Source organism: Eubalaena glacialis, chromosome 19 (genome assembly GCF_028564815.1).
Source record: "Eubalaena glacialis isolate mEubGla1 chromosome 19, mEubGla1.1.hap2.+ XY, whole genome shotgun sequence".
Taxonomy (NCBI): Eukaryota; Metazoa; Chordata; class Mammalia; order Artiodactyla; family Balaenidae; genus Eubalaena; species Eubalaena glacialis.
The window spans coordinates 12159871-12165870 of record NC_083734.1 but is presented as its reverse complement, the minus strand read 5'-3'; positions in this window follow the sequence as shown (position 1 = coordinate 12165870).

Below are 6000 nucleotides of genomic sequence, written 5' to 3'. Positions count from 1 at the left end.
CTCCCCACCTCCTGCCCCCAGCTATTATCACATATTTTTCCATAAGAATTTCTGAATCAGCTTCTCTAGTTCCAAAAAAACCTTGGTTGGCAGTTACCTCTCTGACTATCTCTCTGCTACTCTGCCTCACTCTCCAGGGTTTCCTGACCTCAGCACAATTGGCATTTCAGACCAAATAAATCTCTGTTGCAGGAAGCTGTCTGTGCACTGCAGGATGTTCAGCAGCATCCCGGCATCTATTCACCGGAGACCAGCAGCAACCCCGCACTTCCCACCCGCCATTGTGACAATGAAAAATGTCTCCAGGCATCCCCAAATGTCTAAGAACCACTGACTCGCTCTGATCTAACTACACAGGCCTCTTTGCTGCTCCTAGAGCACACCAAGTACACTCCTGCCCCATCACCTCCTTTAAATCTCTGCTCAAATGTTACTACTGCTCAGCCTGTTTTAAATTATAACTCCCCACCCGCCTCACACTCTCTATAATGTCTTTGATTTTTCTCTATTGCATTTTTCATCTAGCGTACTATATAATTTACTTCTTTAGTTCTTTATTTGTTTGTCTATCTCTCTCCCATCTTTAAGACTGTAAGCCCCACGAAGGCAGGGATTTTTGCCTGTTTCATTCAATCCTGTATTCCTTGTGCCTAGAACACACCTGGTACACAGTAATGGCTCAATACATATTAGATGACTCAATGAATCAGAATAGGTTTATAGATTAGATGAGAAATGACATCTTTATAATATTGATCCATCCTACACAACAAAATGTTATTTTTCCATATATTAAACTTTTATATCCTCCTGTAAAGTTTTCAAGTTTCTTACAAATAAGAAATACTAAATGTTTTTTGCAGTAAACATTTGCCCAGCCTGTTTTTTCCCATTTGTGGACTTCGGAAGCCAAAATACCTGACTCACAAGGGGTGAGGACAGGCTGCCAGCTGCTTCCCTGGCCAGCGACCCTTGGGCCTGGGGTCGTGTCTAGAAGCTCTCGCTGTCTCTCTTCCCCATCACCCAGCCCAGAGTGCTTCCTCCTGGCAGGCCCTCCACCGTGGCTGATGGCACTCCCTAGGTATCCATCTCTGTCCACCTCCCTGAGGGGCGCCAGCTAAGGGATATTGAAGTGATATCGCTCAAGACAATCCCACTGTGTGGGGCCTCCCCAGAGACCCAAGGGCTCACCTCTGAGCTCTCGTGTGGGGCAGGTGACAGACACACTGAGGGTGACTTTCCTTTCCTGGCCAGCTCCCTAGCCTAACAGGAGGGGCCTGTGCTAGGGGACAGATTGTCCAGCAGAGTAGGGGTGTTGGAGAAGAGGCCTGTCCTTGACAGGCTCTGAGAGGAGAGAAAGAGGGGGCTTCCTTCCTGTTCTCTGTTTCCCCAGATCCTTCCAGATGGGCCCCTGCTCCCCACCTTGCACCACACTCCTGCCCAGGTCTGAAGTGTGGGAGTGGTGGTAAGACCTGAGGCACAGCCGAGCTCCGGACTTCCTCCCTGGGTGTAGTCTCTCGCCTGTGAAACAATGACCCTTCTATGGTCTGAGAGCTCTGGGCTGGGCACAGGGCGGGCACTTGGTGAAGCGGCTGCTCTTATGTTATCAGGCATCGCTGCCGCTCCCGGGGTCTCCTTTTTGGCAGGGCCTATGAGGATGCCCATCAGGACCACATGAGCCCCAGGTCCACCCCAAGGTCACCCTGACTGTGCCCAAGGTAGCCTCCAGATGGATCTGAAGCTGTGACTCGGTACCACCCGGGGGAGGAGTGAGACCTTTAGAAGCACTAAGCTTCAAAACGATTACGGGCCCCCCTCCTTTTGCGTAAGTCAACATAAAATAAGATGATGCTTGTGGGGTAAGACCAGAGGCCCTGACCGCTGGTGTACAAAGTGCTGTGTGGTGTCCTGCCTGCCCTGCCCCCAGCCGGGCCTTACACTGTGCCTGGGACCTCCCGGGGGTGGGAGTGGGGCAGCAGCCCTGCTCAGAGCCCAGAGCAGAGCCGGTGGACAGGCCTGGGCTGTCTCAGAGGCCTGGCGGGGCCTGAAGCTTGCTGGGAGGCAGGGAGGTGGGGGGGCAGGCTCCTGCCCGCTGTGGGGCTGCGGCAATGTCCCATGGTTCACCACTTCACATTTATAGCTCCAGTGCTTCTCAGCTTACTGTCCCTGCGGTGGGAGGCCCGGCTCTCTGGAAACCGTAGCTGTGGGTAGTTGGATGCCTGCCCGAGTGCTGAGCTGTGAGGGAGGCTCACAAGTTTCCCAGGACGGTGAGCCTCAGCCCCAGCCCCAGCCCCCGCCTCAGGCTTGCCCTGGCCTCTTCCTAGAATCTGGCTGGAGGCTGGGGGGAGCTGCCCAGGTAACGAGGGTCCCTTACCCTGTTAGCCCTCCATGAGAAGCAGGAACCCTGCCAGAGTGGGGTGCTCCCTAAGGCTCCAGTGCGACTCTGGGACAAAGGGGCTGATGGAGGAGGTGAGGCTGAGCCAGAAGGAGGCTCACAGAACAGGGCTGGGGTGCTGGAGCTTGATTCTTTTTTTTAAATAATTAATTAATTAATTAAAGTTTGGCTGCGTTGGGTCTTCGTTGCTGCGCGGGCTTTCTCTAGTTGCGGTGTGTGGGCTTCTCATCGCGGTGGCTTCTCTTGTTGCGGAACACGGGCTCTAGGCATGTGGGCTTCAGTAGTTGTGGCTCACAGGCTTAGTTGCTCCGCGGCACGTGGGATCTTCCCAAACCAGGGCTCGAACCCGTGTCTGCTGCATTGACAGGTGGATTCTTAACCACTGCGCCACCAGGGAAGTCCCCGGAGCTTGATTCTTGATGAGCACACAGGAAGCATGGAGTTGCTGCTCTCCAATCCAAATTTCTCACCCTGCGAGAAATTCATCGTGGCGTGGCCCTCAGCAGACCCGTGCAGCAGGTCCGGCTCTGTTTGGCCAGGGAGGGGTCTGAAGCTGGGAGAGGGTGGGAGGTAGGCGACCTGCCTAGATGCTGGCAGCCGAGGAGGAGGAGCCAGGCCCAGGCCCAGGCCCCGGCCCAGCACCGCGAGCCTGACAACAAAGCCCCGTTCTCTTCACTGCACCATGCAGACCTCGAGTTTTGTCTGAACTAGGGAGTGGGCCCCTGCTGGCTTGACAGAGACCTGGGAGGAGCAGGGCCTGGCTCCTGTGCCCCTAGCTGTGAAGCTGCCCGACTCTGGCTCAGTTAAGGGGCTGACTCCCTGCCCTGTCCCTCCCCCACCCCCCAAGGCCTGGGCCCTGACAAGGGCAGGTCAGGGAAGGAGGGAGGGAGTCCGGGCCCCGGCATGAGACAGACCTCTGGGGCGTTTGGAAGCTCTCACCCTGCAATCGAGGGAAACCCCAGAGAGCAAACAGGGGAGGGGATGGGGGCAGGTAAGGCCATGATTACCGGGTGGGGTGCAGAGGGGCCCTGTGGGAAGGCAGGGCTCACCTTGGGGAGGTGAGGCAGGATGGCAGTTACCTAAAAACAGAGCTGATTTTCATAGAAATAGAACACCTACTGGGTGTGTTTCTTTTTTAAAGTTAGGTTTTATTTCGGTGTTCCCTTCCTCAGCAAACATCCCTGGCATGCCAGCCCTCGGTGGTTTCAGCCTGGTGACTTGGGCGGCTGGCTGGTTCAGGTCATGGTGCCCTTTATCTGGGACTGTGAAGCAAAGAGCAATTCAGTTCTACATTTACTGACCCCTGCTAGATGCCTGCTCTGTGCTGAGAGACAGGGTCACAGGGAGAATCGGGTTCTGTCCCTGCCCCCCAAAGGTGTACCCAAGTAAACAATCCTCCTACTGATTGTATAGGAGCAGACGGGGTTAACTCAGCTTGTGTGAATCAGGAAAGCCTTCCCAGCATCTATCCTAGGCATAGTTTTGAAGGATGAATAGTTTTTCAGACTCTCCTTTTTTCTTGCAACAAACAGCAAGCAGGCACTTCCCTGGTGGCGTAGTGGTTAAGAATCTGCCTGCCAATGCAGGGGACACAGATTCGAGCCCTGGTCCGGGAAGATCCCACATGCCGCGGAGCAACTAAGCCCGTGCGCCACAACTACTGAGCCTGCGCTCTAGAGCCCACGAGCCACAACTACTGAAGCCCACACTCTACAACTACTGAAGCCCGCGCGCCTAGAGCCCGTGCTCCACAACAAGAGAAGCCACCGCAATGAGAAGCCCGCGCACCGCAACAAAGAGTAGCCCCCGCTCGCTGCAACTAGAGAGAGCCCGCGAACTGCAATGAAGACCCAACACGGCCATAAATAAATAAATAAATAAATAAAAACCAAAACCCCCCCTCCCCAAAAAAACCAAACAGCAAGCAGCCACTATGTGCCAGGTGTCAAACTAGCAACAAAGAGACAGGACACAGGCCCTGCCCCGAGAAGTCTAGTAGGAGAGTCATGTGAATGGTGACAATAATGTCTTAAATGTCAAAACAGAAGGACAAGACGCATCAAAGGCCTGAGGAAGGAACTGTGCGTTCTACGGTGGGACACGAGAGCAGGGGTCTGTGCAAGGAGCTGGCTGAGGCGAGCAGCCGTGTGCTGCAGAACGTTGTGCTAAGACAGGTACTGGGATTGGGCTTTCTCGGGCCCAAGTGCTTAGCAAGTTGCCAGGGGTGTGAAACCACCAAGCAGCAGCTGGGAGCAGGCCTGGTGGTTTCAGGCAAGCTGCCTATGGACGAGCCGTGTGATCTGGGGGAGTCTGACAAGTGGGTTCCAGCTCCCACCCCTTCACATATGGCCTGGGTGGCCGGGAGCCCCACACTTTACCTCTCCGCGCTCCATTTCCTCATGTCTAAAGTGATGATTACGAGATGTGAGGAAATGGGATGATACATGTGAAGGACCTCTGACAGAGCCCAGGCCTGCCTGCAGTTTATGGATGAACGGGAGCTGGCCTATCTCCCCCACAGGGTTCCCTGGAGGCAGGACTGGGTGTGAGGGGCCACGTGGAGGAAGGGGCAGTGGGGCTTCAGGTCTGTGAGGAGGGACCCAACCCCACTCTTGCTCTGTCAGGGGCGTCTTCGTGGGGCTGACAGGTGGTGTTCTTTGGTGGATCCCAAGATGGGGAGGGGGCCTTAATTAGCCTAGGCCTGGTTAGTCACAGGGGCTGCCTGTGTAAGCACGGCTGGCTTGTGCTCCTTTGGTTTCCTTTTTCTCGTCTTTTCTCAATTAGGCCCCTTTGAGCAATGGCAATGTCAGCTTATCTATGACAACTGTGCCCAATAGCCAGGGCTTGGCCTATCTGACCCTGGGACCCTGGTCAGGGTCTGGGGGAGAGCAGCATTCAGGAATCTTCTAGAGTGCAGAGGCTCTGAGATGGGCCTGACCGAGGGAGGCTGGCCTGCTCCAAGGATGGTGCTCCCTCAGCTCTCCAGGCCCCTGGCTCAGGCCTGAGGCTCACGTTGGGCAAAGCATCACAAGTATCGGTGGTCTTTTCAAGAGCCCAGTGTTGACCTGGCTTCGTGCAGGCTGCCCTGAGAGGGGCCCCACCAAGACGAGCCTTGTGAAAGGCCGGTTACCTGCCAGTGCTTGGCGTCTAAAATAGAATCTGCAGAAGCAGCAAAGCCTTTAATTCAATGTGTCTCAACAGCGGGTCGGTGTGGGGATAACTATGATCTGACTGGTCTTGAGTTATAATTACGGAGTCAGAATAAAAAATTACAGGCATTGTGTGGGCTTGTTTTAAATATAACGTAATCCATACCATCCTCTCTCTTATTTGCTAGATTTGAGGTGGAGTCTTTGGCCGTTGGCACAGGTTCTGCCTGACGTGTAGCAGATAAAAATGGCCCTTGCCCAGTGAAAAGGGCACAGGAGGAAGCCTCCCCAGACCCCTAATGTTCCCGACCGCCCATGGCCCATAACCCACAAGCCCACGTGCGCATGGGTCTGTGCAGGCCTCTTTGTTGTTCACATTATCTGAGTGCTGCACCTCCCCAACCAACCTCCCTGTCACCAGCCTCCCCCAGCCAGTCTACCAGAAACATCTTTGTA